The sequence below is a fragment of the Symphalangus syndactylus genome, chromosome 9 (genome assembly GCF_028878055.3).
Source record: "Symphalangus syndactylus isolate Jambi chromosome 9, NHGRI_mSymSyn1-v2.1_pri, whole genome shotgun sequence".
Lineage (NCBI taxonomy): Eukaryota > Metazoa > Chordata > Mammalia > Primates > Hylobatidae > Symphalangus > Symphalangus syndactylus.
The window spans coordinates 27,747,586-27,763,410 of record NC_072431.2 but is presented as its reverse complement, the minus strand read 5'-3'; the positions used below and the strand labels follow the sequence as shown (position 1 = coordinate 27,763,410).

Here is a 15,825-nt window from a genome sequence, read left to right as displayed (position 1 = left end):
CTAAACATGAAATTTAAATAGTTTATGAAACTTGAAATTCATAAATATTTGTTAAAGATATTATTAATAGTATTTATTTCATATCTTGTGAATAAAATGTAAATATATGATGCAACACAAGACTAAGGTGAAATTGTGTCTAACACACACGTCCTATCACCTATTTTATACTTTACAGATATACATTAAGGCAATAAAAATAAATTAGTTTTTCAGACTATTCTGAGGCTTATTGTAGAAGCCTGGTATTCCACTGTAATCTTCTCAGTGTCCCAACATAACATATGAACTTGCTTCTAAGAAATAAGTATTTCTTTTCTAAACAGTTGTTAAAATTTTCCAAAAAATGGGATTTTAAAATTTATAAAAGAGTTTTTGAATTAATGGAAATATTTTCAAATACCTAACATATTTCCTTTTGGTGCTACTGTTTCAAAATTCCAAGGTACTTTGTAAAATGTTTTAAAATACATTCTGAAGGGCAAATTTGTGAAACTACAAATATTTAAAAAGTCATAAGGAGTTTATACTGCTTTAAAGATCCTGACACACAGACTAATTTTCTAGTAGTTTTGAAATTCAAATAATAGTAAAAGAATATCATTAATACTTCTAGAAGACAGAATTAGATTACAGGAATTAGAAGCAGAAATAAAAGAAAAACTTAAGAGATATACCTAAATAAAATTGTCACGTTTTAAACAATGAAAATTCAACTCTATAAAAATCTAAGTTTCCTGGATTTTACAAAATATTTCAACAGAGAGTACATATATGGCTTTCATTTGTAAGGGTGGATAAAGCCTGAAAAACATAATGTGAGTCTGTGGGTTTAATTTTTCCAGTTTCTCTTAATCAGCTTTTCTCATTCTTGTCTATCTTGATATACATATTGTGGTTCCTGCATAAAATGATCTAGTTTATGAGGATACTCTAGGGAGTCTTTACAAGGTTGTATTAAGTGTCCAATAAATGACTAGGAAGGACAGGAACTGATCAATATAGCTAATACAAAGTGTTCTTATCCAGGTCAGCAGACAATATGAAAACAGATCAGATTACACTCTTGTTTTTGGAGACAACTACAGAGTGCTCTTTTGTGGATGTCAAAACAGTCTAACTTAAATAGAGATTTAAAAAAAAGAAACAAAACATGGCACTAAATAACTAGAGATTATAAATCTACGCTGTCAATAAAATTCTGATAATACAAACCATGTCAGACCACACAGTAGCCCCTACACTTTTCAGATTGTAGAGACTAACAGATAGGGAGTGGAAATTACTGAGCCATAAAGAATTATGACTGTCTAAAGCTAAATTTCACATATTAGCATCTGTGGGACACTTGAAGATAGTTCACAGGTTCACAATTGCAGCACATATTGTTTGAAAATTAAATTACATAATTTGCATTAGAATTATTAACATAAAAGAAGGAAAGAAAAAAGGAGATTCTGTATCTACCACTCAGAAATGCTACAATCCTCAGAAAAGATGCTATCATATTCTACTGAACTTATGGCCTTTTCGCTCAGAAAACACAAAACCGTAATTTTTAGGAGAAAGTCACAAAAAAGGGAGACTGTCAGGTGTATGATCAAACTGTTAAAAAAAATGAGGCTATGAATCATAAAAGTTGCTGGTTTTGTCATTTTAAAGGCTTTTAGGCTCAATTAGTATCTAAACTAAACTGCCTGTTATTTATCATTTTATTTAACAGTAGTATTTATTTCTCTTTGAAACACACTAGCAACAAGAGGTGAAAACCAGTTACATAAAAGTACATGCCTATATTTTGTATAAGATAGAGGTATATAAGGTATCATTAATTAATTAATTTTTTGAGACAGAGTCTCACTTTATCACTCAGGCTGGAGTGCAGTGGTGAGATCTTGGCTCACTGCAGCCTCGACCACCTTGGGCTCAAGAGTGATCTTCATGCCTTGGCCCTCCAAGCAGCTGGGACTACAGGAAGGCACCACCATGCCTGGCTAATTTTTTGGATTTTTTTTTGTAGAGACAGAGTTTCGACATGTAGCATAGGCTGCTCTCCTGAGCTCAAGTGATCTGCCCACCTCAGCCTCCCAAAGTGCTAGGATTACAGGTGTGAGCCACCATGCCCGGCTTAAGAGACCATTAATTTAAAACTGCACTTTCAAGAAAGAAATCACAAAAAGTATAATAAGAAGGGGCAATGTCAAATACAGGCATTGACATTTACAATGACTTTAAGTTTTGATTTAACATACAGTATTAAATGCTAAAAATGCACAGGTTTCTAAAATTACATACAATTATCAGTTTTAATAGAAACGTTTTCATAGAAATTTAATAAAATATATTCTGTGCTGCTATAAGTTTGGGTAAGTCAGTTACACAGTTCCTGTTTCTAACTAAGGTGATCCATCACTTATGCACTGGGCCCTGTGCCCCCTTACCTACCAAGTCCACTGCTTCTCCAGTTAGTTATTTCTTACATCATAATTTTTTTTCTATTGAATATTCCCATCAGCAGGAAATATGTTGTAATTTCTACAATTTTTAAAGACATTGATAGAGTTAGAAAATTACTCTTTTGCAAACCTAATGACAAAATTAAGTTTGGTAAAGATCATAAATGGATAAAATCATCAGATGAAAGGTTAATATAAAATTTTCAATAAAAACATCAGGTATTACCAACTGACTTCAATGATCAACATTAGCATGATGAGTAGGACAACCAAACATTATATGCTTCTTGATGTGATGTAATAAAAAACACACAGAACCAATTATGATGTACTCAAAAGTAGTTGAACCTAAATCTAATCAAACATTTAGCACTATAGATTAATACTGAAAACTGAACAATAAACGATACCATAAGGAAGCAAAGACACAAAAATAGTTTATAAGACAACTGATGCAGCTTCATCAATAAAGAAGAGATTACTCTCCAGACAAAAGAAGACTTAAAATATGTTATGACTAAATGTAAATCAGAATTTGGTTGGGTCCAAAATTAAACAATTTTCACTTGAAACAAAATTGAGGCAATGACAAGGACAGAGTTTTAGCATCACATAATTACTATTAACTTTAACATGTGAGATTATGGCATCAGTTTACAGATAGTGTCATTTTTTTTTTCTTTTCTGAGATGAATACTGAAATACGTACAGGTAAAACGTGACTGAGGTTGCATCAAAATATTTCTGCAACAACAAAAAAGGAGTAAACTTTTTAGGCATGACAAATCTTGATACTGTTGATATAGATGAAGGGTATAAAGAAATTAATTGGCCGGGTGCGGTGGCTCACGCCTGTAATCCCAGCACTTTGGGAGGCTGAGGCAGGCGGATCATGAGGTCAGGAGATCGAGGCCATCCTGGCTACCACGGTGAAACCCCATCTCTTCTAAAAATACAAAAAAAATTAGATGGGTGTGGTGGCAAGCCCCTGTAGTCCCAGCCACTCAGGAGGCTGAGGCAGGAGAATGGCGTGAACCAGGGAGGCGGAGCTTGCAGTGAGCCAAGATCGTGCCACTGCACTCCAGCCTGGGCAAGACTCTGTCTCAAAAAAAAAAAAAAAAAACAACCAAAAAAAAGAAATTAATTGTACTATTTTATACATGCTTACAATTTTCATTTAAAAACATTTAAAAGTTCTCACTGACCTCATATCCCTCTTCCAGTTGCAGCTCAATTTCCTTATCCCTCAAAATTCCTTGAATGAGTTTTATAGATACTCTCTCTACTTCCTCATCACCCAATCTTGAATATACTCCAATATGGCTTTTTTTTTCCCCTTGAATCTAGTAGATTCTACAACTCTACTGAAAGCATTCATCACAGCTGCACCTGGATAAATCTAATCTTCAAGTCTTCATGTTGTTTGCCTCGTCAGCAGCATTTTATGCTGTCAATAGGTGACCATTCTAAGAACACTTCACATGGCTTTCAGAATGCCACATGCTCCTAGCTCATGGTTTTTACTCAGTTCATTAACTCATTTGATAAAAATGTATTGAGTCCCTACTAAGTAAGTATCATATTAGAAGCCGAAGATACAGCAACGACCAAACAGGAAAAACAAACGAACAAACCCTGCCTTCACGGAGCTCATATTCTAGTTCATGTGGACAGACACTATACATAAGATAAATAAAACACAGAGAAAGAATAGTAAAAGAAAATAACTGTTATGAAAAACACTGGGAGACAATGACAGGCTCCGCAGAGACAAAAACAACAGTATGAAAGGGACTTTGTCATGCTTACCACTGTATCTCCAGTGTCTAGAAGAGTGCCTGGCACACTACAGATACTCAACAAGTATTTTTTTTTTTTAAACAAACGACTTCCTGAGTCTAAAATTTCTTGTCTGTATTTTGAAACATACATGTGATTGATTTCTAAGGCCTTTTTTATCTGCAAAATATCTATAAAGCCAGTAAGTCTCTCGGTTTATAAGATCATTCAATGAACATAAAAAGATATATTTTGGAAAATGATTTAAAAACTATAATGTTATAATTTATCATTAAAAAAGGGCACATGGTAAAAGTGTTTTGAGAAAGGTACTAGGAGAAATAATGGATAGTTTAACATTTTTTTTCTTTTTCCTAGGGTAGAAAAAAAATAGATAAACTCTGAAAATGAACTCTACCTAAAATAATATTGTTAGGGAGAAAAATATTTTTTGTTGTGGTCTAAAGTGCTATAAAAAACTGTTTAGATACCTGAGACATTATTCAAACCAGAGTAAGACTATTCTAGAATAACGAACATACGCTAATGATTTGATCCACATAGTTTCAATTGTCATCTATAATGAAAATTAGTGAACATTCTGTTCATACAAAAGAAAATGCATCAGTTTATATTCCTACTGGAAATGTAACTCAGTATCTTATGAAAGAATACAGACATAATTATTTAGGAAATATTAATGTTAGTGTAGAGTAAGTCATTTGGTTGGATAAGTGACACTGAAACATCACAAAATAAAACAATAATACCAAAATGTAGTAGAAAATTTATTAATACTTCTATGACAATCTATAGCAATAATTTTGGCCTCCAAAAGAACTTAAGAAAATGTAAATACCAATTTACTCTAACAGGCAAATCTCATATTTAAAACAACATGATATACAGATAATTTATAGAGATAACTGCTACTTATTATGCAGAGAAATTACTAATTTTAGATAGCTAATATTTTGATGAACATGGATTTATTTCAAGCAAGTAAACATTTAGTTTCTATCATATCAAGAAATATGCAATATATATTTTCATACATTTAAATTTCCTTGCTATTTGGAGGTATGTATATTTACTCTTACACAAACAGTGCTTTGTGAGTGGTATCTATTCTTTTAGTTTTCATATTTTTCCTCTATTTGCCACTTATTCTTGCTGTTTGCTAAAATATCTGATTATAACAGGCTCTTCTCTTATAATTTGCTGTTTCCAGTCCTCAGCAACCTAATAATATACAGTATAAGAAGACTGTTAAAATTATATAAACTATTAACAAGTAGGTTCCGGGCCGGGCATGGTGGCTCACGCCTGTAATCCCAACACTTGGGAGGCCAAGGCGGGCGGATCACGAGGTCAGGAGATCGAGACCATCTTGGCTAACACGGTGAAACCCTGTCTCCACCAAAAATACAAAAAGTTAGCCGGGCGTGGTGGTGGGCACCTGTAGTCCCAGCTACTTGGGAGGCTGAGGCAGGAGAATGGCATGAACCTGGGAGGCAGAGCTTGCAGTGAGCGGAGATCATACCACTGCACTCCAGCCTGGGTGACAGACTCAAAAAAAAAAAAAAAAGCCAAACAAAAAACAAACGGAAAAAACCAAGTAGTTTTCTTGCTCCTAGTGACAACCATAGGGAATATGTGGCCTTTATGAAATCATTTTTTATTTCATTTTTCTTTATTTCCAAGTTTGGGGTCAGTGTAAACAGACAAATATTACTTTAATGCTTTCTTCTTAAAAGATTTAAAATTCTATACAGGCATCTTAATTTTTAAAACCAAAACACAGAGTATCCTTTCAACAGACTATGTTACCATTTATTTAATAAAAATCACCCATAATAGTCTATATATGATAATCACTTTTCATATTGTCTTTATAAATAGATGATTTACATTCATTTCTTAGGTTACCAAATTTATTGCTATAATTACATAAGCAAAAGTCTCATTTATGAGTATTTAAGGTAATGTGTGAGCAAAAGCTCCACTGAAGGACATTTAAGGGTTTTCTAGTTGTAGCAATACAGTATTACATTCTTTCAGGGGAAAGTATATACTTAACCAATTTCGAGAAATGAAGCAATTCAAAGGTCTTCTCTGAAGCTCACAACTATGGACCTTTTGTTTCCTTTCTATGTCTCTATACGCATATGGAATAACTTAAAATTTGAAGCAATTTAACAACATGCATCTCAGAATATTCTTTTAAGTGACTTTAACAGTAATCATGCTTCCTTATGTTTATAAGCTAACTTGTGATTTACAGAAGATAAATAATATGAATTATAATACATATAATTTATATATTGTTAGTATAATTTATCGACACACATAAAATCTCATTTAATGTTCACAATAATCAGGACAGATATCTCCAACTTACATGTATGGAAATGGAAGCAACTGTGCAAAGACATATAGCAAACACAGAGAATAGTAAAAGTCTTGTCAAAAACAATTTTTTATCATTATACCACATACCTCCTAAGAATGTAATATTAGGCCAGATAGCAAATTTAACACAGTTAAGAAAATCGCATATGTTTCAGTTGATTGTGGAAAAATGATTTTCATGTAACTTTGATGTTTCTTTAAAAAGCATTGTCTTAATACCACTAACATTTCTCCAAAGATTTATTCCAAATCTGTCATAAAAAGAAATGATTGACCCTTCTTGCAGAGAACAGACCACCACAGGAGATGGTTAATAACTATGTGGGCTATTAGTAAGATTTTTTTAGGACAAGTTTTCAGATCAACAAAAGTACTTGATAAAATTGCCATTAAAAGTAAGTTCAATTTGTAATTGCAGCTTTTATACCATTGTACAGTTACGCACATTTGATAATACTTCCTCCTGCCCTACAATTACTGAGGAGAAAATACATTATTTCAAGAAAAGGCCTTTTAAAAAAAGAAATCATAGGAATTGACATCTTATGATGCAAAGTAATAATTGCGTTTCTTCTCTAGGTGATTAACTCTACACAATTATCTCTCTGCTTTTAAACTGCAAAAATTTGCACAAGGCCATATGACATGCTTAATCCAAAGTCAACATAGTGAAGGCCTGATTCTGTTTATAGAACATGTTTTGACATTAAAATATAACAAATCAAGTCAAAGGATGAGAGTATATTTTTCAGAAAAATCTAAAAATATTCATTCTTCAGAGAGCTTAGGAAGAGACAATGAATGGCAAAGTAGATGTTGTCCAGCTTGTCGTTCATTCATTCTCTGTCTCATCATGCAAATGGAATACTAATTTACTTAACTAGCTATTCCCATAAAGTAGCATCCTGCACAGCTGAGGAATCTAACTTCTGAAGAACCCTGAAAACAGATATATCTGAAAATTTTACATAACAACTGCAATTATTCTCAAATATATTGCAATTTATTTCTAGTTTTTAAATTTTGAGGCCATGCAAAAAACAGTTAAGATGATGACCATTCATCCTTAGCATATGTTTATGCTAAATTTAGGATCACTATAGCAATCCTAGTTATGTCAATAGTATAACCTTTTAATTTCCATAATTACAGAAATATAAAACTGCCATAACAAATTTTTATTAAAGTGCAATTACATTTTATATGTACATAATAAATAGAGATTTGCTGACTTGTCTCCACTCCCCATCAATATCACCATTTTTGACAGTAATTTGTACTTTTAAATTTTTGCTATGAGAAAAATGGCACTTGAAATTCTTCTATCTATCCTTTACGTATTAATAGGAATTCACTTTTGCAAAGCTTGATTTGATATCACATGTCCCAGCTGGGAAAACAGTTTGCACCAAACATGTGATACCAAGTCAAGCTAAGAAACTCGGAAGTGTGACCAGTGGTAGAATGCATAGCTCATCAGAGTCATGTAAAGGGGAGCAGCATTGCAATGGACATGCAGCATGGTAATGAATCAGAGATTGCTTATGAGGTGAGAGCAAGAAAATTAATGTCTCTGACATTAATTTCTGACATGTAACAAAGTTGTCAACTTTGAGACCTAATATAGATTAATGCATTAGACAAAATTAAGCAGTAACTTTGTCATATTTTTCAAAAATATAGAGTTGCTTATAGAATGATCCATTTTTTAATCATAAGCCTACAAATTCCACTGAAGGCAAGGCCTGCATTTGTTGAAATTTCAAGGACTGAATTATTTAAGTCAGTGAATAATCAATGAATATCATACCACTGTCTACATGCACTATATCAAATAAATGTACAGGTAGGATAAAGAATTTTGACTGTTTAACTTGGTGGGAGAAGTAATATAGGAGAGTAGACTGTAGTCGGAAAAACAACAGAAATTTAAGAGTATATGTAATCTATTATTAAAAAGTATTATATTATTAATATTAAAATGTATTAATTTTTTATAGTTTTATGATGCTAAGATAATAGAAAAACGACAATTTAAAAACTGTACTTATACCAAGGCGAGTGGATGACCTGAAGTCAGGAGTTGGAGACCAGCCTGGTCTACACAGTGAAAACTCCATCTCTAGCAAAAAAAATTTTGTATTTTTTAGTGGTACATGCCAGTAATCCCAGCTACTTGGGAGGCTGAGGGTGGAGAATCACTTGAATTTGTGAGACACAGGTTACAGTGACCAGAGATCATGCCACTCACTGCACTCCAGCCTGGGCAACAGAGTGATACTCTGTCTCAATAAATAAATAAATAAATAATAAAAATTGTGATACATACAAAACTGGCCCTTTTACCCATCTTTAGCCGTACAATTCAGTGGTATTAATTAAACTCAAATGTCGTACATACACTCTATCTCTTTCCAAAAGTTTTTCATTATCCACAAAATGTAACTGTAACCATTAAGAAATAAATTTCCATCCCTTCCTTCCTATATCCCCCAGTTACCCTTAATCTACTTTTTGTCTCTATGTCAAATTTCTAGATATTTCGTATAAATGGAATCACACAATATCTGTCTGGTGTCTGGCTTATTTTACTTAGGATAATATTTTCAAGATTCACTGATGTAGCATATCTCAAGAATTCATTCCCTTATTACAGCATAACAATATTCCACTGCATGTTACATACCACATTTTGTTTATCCATTTACCTGTTGGTGGACACTTGGGTTGTTTACACCTTTTGGCTATTGTGAATACTGCTGCAGTGAACACTGGTAGCATCTGCTTCAGTGCTTGTTCTCAATTATTCTGTGTACAAACCTAGGAGTGGAATAGTTGGCTAATAGGATAATTCTTGCCTTTTGAGGAACAGATAAACTGTCCCAAGCCGTGGCACCATTTTACATCCCCAACAACAGTATAAAAGGGTTCCCATTTCTCTACATCTTAGCCAACATTTATTATTATTTTTTAATAATAGACATCCTAATAGTTGTGAAGAGCTATCTTGGAGTTTCGATTTGCACTTTACTAATGACTAATAATGTCGAACATTTTTGCATGTGCTTATTGTTCATTTGTATATTTTCTTTAGAGAAATATTTGTTCACATCATTTGCACACTTTTCAAATGATGTCTTTTTGTGTGTATGAAACAGGGTCTCACTCTGTTGCCCAACTGTGAGTGCAGTAGCGTGATCATTGCTTACTGCGTGATCATTGCTTACTGCAGCCACAAACTCCTTGACTCAAGCAATCCTCCTGGCTCAGCCCCAAGTAGGTGAACTACAGGTGTGCACCACCACATCTGGCTAATTTTTTTTTTCTTTTCTTTTTTTTTTTTTTTTTTTTTTTTTTGAGACGGAGTCTTGCTCTGTCCCCCAGGCAGGAGTGCAGTGGCGCGCGATCTCGGCTCACTGCAAGCTCCGCCTCCCGGGTTCACACCATTCTCCTGCCTCAGCCTCCCAAGTAGCTGGGACTACAGGCGCCTGCCATTGCACCCGGCTAATTTTTTTGTATTTTTAGTAGAGACGGGGTTTCACCGTGTTAGCCAGGATGGTCTTGATCTCCTGACCTCGTGATCCGCCTGCTTCGGGCTCCCAAAGTGCTGGGATTACAAGCGTGAGCCACCGCGCCCGGCCACATCTGGCTAATTTTTTTTTAATTAAATTTTTTTTTTTTGAGATGGGGTCTCGCAATGTGACCCAAGCTGGTCTCCAACTTCTGGGCTCAAGTGATCCTACTGCCTTGACCTCCCAATGTGCTGGGATTACAGGCATGAGCCACTAGGGTTTTATTTGTTGAGTTTTAGGAGTTGTTTATATATTCTGGATATTAAAGTTACTGTATAAATTATTTTCAAACATTTTCTCTCATTTTGTAGGTTGTCTTTGATAATATCCTTTGGTAATGGACGTTAATAATGTCCTTTGATGCACAGAAGTTTTAAAATTTTGATGAAGTCCAATTTATTTTTTGTTCCCATTTTTGTTACTGAATAATCCATTCCCAAATCCAAGGTCATGGAGAACTATTTCTACATTTCATTCTAGAGTTTTATGGTTTTAGCTCCTATATTTAGGTTGTTGATCTATTTTGAATTAATTTTGATATTTTAATATGATATGAGGAGGGTTCTAACTCCACTCTTGCATGTGGAAATCCAGGTGTCCCAACAACACTTGTTGAAGAGATTGTTCTCTTCCCATTGAATGAACTTGATACCCTTGTCAAAAATCAATTGGCTATAGTTATGTGGAATTATTTCTAGACTCCATTAATTATTGTCTATCCTAATGCCAGTACCAGACTCTTTTCGTTACTGTATCTTTACAGTAAGTTTTGAAGTCAGGAAGTGTGAATCCTCAACTCTGTGATTTTTCAGTACTGTTTTATCTATTCTGGGAACCTTGCAATTCTGTATGCATTTTCAGAATCAGGCTTCCCATTTCTGTAAAAAAAAAAAATATTTAGAATTTTGATAGCAATTAAGCCGAGTCTGTATACTTTGAGTAGTACTGATATTTTAACAACATTAAGCGTACTCACCCATGAAATGCGATGCCTTTCCTTAGTTAGGTCTTCAGTTTTGTACCTCCTTGGTTAAATTTATTTGCAGGCATTTTACTATTTTAGATGCTACTGTAAACAAAATTTATTTCTTAATTTCCTTTTTGGACTGTTCACTGTGGTGTATAGAAACTGATTTTTGTTTATTCTAAAACTCTGCTTAATTTATTAGCTCTAGTGGCTTGCTTGTTGATTCTCTGGAGTTTTGTATATACAGGAAGATGTCATCTGCAAATAGAGATAGTTGTACTTCTTCCTTTCCAATTTGGATACCATTTTGTTTTCTTGTCCAATTATTCTGGCTACGAGTACCAGAAAAATGTTTAATAACAGTGGTGAAAGCAAGCATCCATGTCTTGTTCTTATCTTATGGGAAAAGCTTTCCGTCTTCACTACTGAATGTGATGTTAGCTGTGGCTTTTCCATAAATTCCTTTTACCATTTTAACAAAAAAGCTTTCAGTCTTCACTATTGAGTGTGATGTTAGCTGTGGCTTTTCCATAAATTCCTTTTACCATTTTAACAAAAAATGCGTAATGTTTTATCAAGAAAAAAATTACAAACCTATCATTAATACACTGTGGTAATCTATATTTTTCCTGGTAATCTACATTTTTCCAGTGCATTAAAGCTATATACCCACTTGAAGACAGATCCTTGGACTCCTGGTCCCTCACTAGCCTCTAATCCATGTGAGGATAGACGACTGGCTCTCTGTCACCATCTGGCCTTTCCTTTAGAGGGGAATCTCTGAGTCTTTGGTTTCCTGTATACTCTCCATGCAGTTTTTGGCCTCCTGCCCTTACTCATTAATCTGCCCCCTGTGAATAAGTTCTTGGGTATCCTTCAGTTAGTTCATTTGAGCCAACTCTTCCCCTAACCGTTAGTGACTTCAATATTTCACTACCCCTGCTCTTCTCCCATCAAAACTCACCACATAATTACAAGGAACAGAAAAGAAAGGTCAGTGGTATCACGCCCTTAAAATAACAAGCTGGATTATAACTCTAACCACACATCTTCCTCTAAGAGACTGCTATTCCTCATATTCCTATATATCGAAGTTACCAGAAGTCTGTTTCTCCAGCCATCATCAGACTCTTATCCTCATAGCAATCCATGTATCTCTGAATCTCACCCAATTCTGTATCCTTCCCTGTCCCTCTAAATTTCTTCATAGTGTTCTTGGTTACCTCAAGTTTGAGCATATGCCTCATATCCAAAACCTCTTTTATGAATGTTCCTTTTAGCTTCATTTCTTAGGCAAAATTAGACTGTGTCCTTAGCTCTTTATGTCCTATGGAGCAGGTAGGGAAGCTGTTGTTTTTCTCTTCTCTCTCAAATCCCAGGTTTTGGTGGGGCCGGGGTGGCGGGGGCAGGGGGGGGGAGGGTGGTGGGGCATGAAATTTTGGCTATTTTCCTTGGTCCACTTTGCCACTTCTTTGTTAAAGTTGTCATAGCCTTTCCTCTTTTCTTCAAAGTGTTTGGAAGCAAAGGCTGAACAGATGTATAGGGGTAGAGGCAGACATTAAATCAGTTTTCAGTCAATAGGCAAAATGACAGAGATACTGGTAAACTGTAGCCATGAGGAAAAATATCAAGTGCTATAGTATTATGGCATTTTATCTTTCCTTTTCATGTAGTGGCTTCCATTAACCACTTCCTCCTTATGGAAATAGTTTCCTCTTCTGGCTTCTGTGTTGCTACTCTCTTCCCAGGACAGTGTTCATTTAGTTCCCATGGTTGTAAATACCATAAAATATATTCTGAATTCATTCTATCTCTCTCTCTCTCTCTCTCTCTCTCTCTATCAACACCTCCCTAGTCGAAGACACTATTTGCTCTAAACATGTTCATTACAATAGTCTGCTAATTACTGCTAATTACATCTTGGTTCACTATTTGCTCCACTACAATCCGCTCCTCTCTCAGAATAATAGTTTGAACCTGTAAATATTATGTAATTTACCTGTTTAAAAACTTATGGCTTCTCATCTCATATTAAGAGTTAAGTCTAAACCCTTTACTATGGCTTTCAAAACCCATCAAGATTTGACCTCTGCTGAGCTCTCCTCAGTCCCCATCTCATATTACTCTTTCTCTCTTTTTCTACACTCCAGGGAGTTAGGTCTTTTTTAGTTCCTGGGACATGCCACACTTATTCTCTCTTAGGCCTTTTTTTCCCACTGATCTCTATCCTGGGAACACTGTTCCACTGGCTTTTCCCATAGCAGCCCCTTTCTCATCATAAAAGCCTTAGCTCAATAATACCTTATCAGAGAAGACTTTCTTAACAGCCATAAACAGCCTCTTTCAAATCACTATCACTTTATGCTTCTTTATGACCCTTACAATTTTCTGAAATTCTTGTTTGTTGTAATTTGCTTACTTCATTGTTTGCCTCTCTCTGATGGAACAAAAGGTCCAAATGAACAGGAACTTGGACTGTTTCGTTCACATGTGTATCCCCAGCCTACTACTTAGCAAGTTGTTAATAAATAACTATTCATTTAATGAAATAAAACTATGACCTTGGATGAGCCCTATTATAACAAGCTTTTTAAATCCAGAATTATTGCATTAAAATCCAATGTAAATGTCAAAAGAAGAGGGAAAATATATATGAAATATCAATGGCCTGAGGTAAAGCAAAGATCATGATTAGATCTTTCTATTTACTAAGGATTATCACATAATGCTCCCTTACTGAAATGTATTAATGAATATACCTACCATACATTTCTATTCCAAAAGATTCTGTCTATCCATCCTTTTAGAAATACCCAAGGACTGAGGATCAGCTCAATGCCTCCTTATTCAATTATCTTCTGACTACATTTTCTATCACATACCCAAATCCAGAGAATAATTATGCATGGAAAAAGATTCAAATGAACTGATTCCCTGAACTAGTCAAGTAAGGAGTACAAATCAAACTTCCTAATTAACCTTAGTCACTGTAATAAAAAAATATTAAATCTGACCACAAACTGAGGCTTTCTTAGAATATTGCTGCATATCAAACCCAGACATACTAGGAATGGCATCTACTAGAATGCTAGTAACTATATACTGTTAAGGAAAGAAATAAATATCTTTATCAATTAAATTATCGGACCAAATTATACTATCTTGAACTGTTACTATATTGATCACGACTTTTTAATGTAGAAATTCTGAAATACATGATGTTGAATACAAATTCTACTAATAGATTAAAAAATAAAGTGTTAATATGGGATATAGTCTCGATCTGTCGCCCAGGCTGGAGTGCCGTAGCGCGATCTCGGCTCACTGCAAGCTCCGCCTCCCGGGTTCACGCCATTCTCCTGCCTCAGCCTCCTGAGTAGCTGGGACTACAGGCGCCCGACCCACGCCCGGGTAATTTTCTTTTTTTTTGTATTGTTAGTAGAGAGGGGGTTTCACCGTGTTAGCCAGGATGGTCTCCATCTCCTGACCTCGTGATCCGCCCACCTCGGCCTCCGAAAGTGCTGGAATTACAGGCGTGAGTCACCATGCCTGGCTGTTAATATGGGATATTTCTAAGTAAATTAAAAAACATATTAATTATTTACTGAGTATTAATCCTTATATCATTTATCTACTCAGTAAATCTCTAATAAGCCCGTTATTTTATAAACATCTATAATCAACTGACAATAATATTCAGAAAATGCCATATTACCATAATATTAAAATAATTGTATTTAGAGTAAAACTATTTCTAGTCTTTTCCTACTGTTAAGCCATGATTACAGACATTTGTATATGTAGTATCAGGTGTAATATATTATTACCTAACTTACCTATCACAGAAACAAACAAACACAACCCAATTTGACATTAAAAGTGAATTTGTCTGAGTACTTCACAGTCTTATTTCTGAGTAAGACCTACAAAAGTGTACTGAAGCATTGGTTCTGAGAATATTAAAGAACATTTTCTTTGATTGATTGGAAAGGAATTAACATTTTGAAAATTTACCTTCAGTCTCCTTATAAACATTTTAAAGCAGATTTAAAAGGAAGGCATCCTGCTATTTGCCACAACTTGGGTGGAATTGGAGAATATTATGCAAGTGAAATAAGCCAGCCACAGGTAGGCAAATACTGCATATTCTTACTTAGATATGTAGAATCTACCAAAAAAAGAAAGGTCCAATATATAGAGATAGAGAATAAAACAGTAGTTGCCAGGGTGGGAGTACATGAGGAGATGAAGGGCAAATGATACAAAGCAGCAAATATGTAGGATGAACTATCTAATGTGCTACATAAAACTATAGCTAATAATAGTGTATTGTTTTCAGGATTTTTGCTAAATGAGATTACAGCTGCTCTTGCCACAGGGGGCGAAATGAGTAACTATGAGAAATGATAGATATGTTAATTTGCTCTATTATAGTAACCATTTCACTGTTTAAAAACCTATATATATGTCTTATAACATTATGTCGTATACCTTAACTATACATAGTAAAATTTATTTAAATAAACACAAAGAAGAGTAAGAAAAAATAAAATTAGAGACCAACAGTCTAAAAGTATACATAAAACAATGTGAATTTGTATGATGCAGCAAATTGGTTTTCCTTCTGTGCCTAATACTT

The 15,825-nt window shown here is 34.5% G+C and overlaps 1 protein-coding gene across 8 annotated transcripts in view; it reads right to left on the bottom strand.

The window, feature by feature from the left end:
* NOVA1 (NOVA alternative splicing regulator 1) overlaps positions 1-15,825 on the bottom strand; it is a 150,679-nt gene that overhangs the window by 34,922 nt on the left and 99,932 nt on the right. Inside the window, exon 1 of one of the 8 annotated variants that reach the window (XM_055291619.2) lies at positions 2,446-2,466. The exons of the other annotated variants lie outside the window; for them this stretch is intronic. The gene's annotated coding sequence lies outside the window, so the exon portion shown is untranslated. Of the gene's footprint in view, positions 1-2,445; positions 2,467-15,825 lie in introns of those variants that run through there. 8 annotated transcript variants of the gene reach the window in all.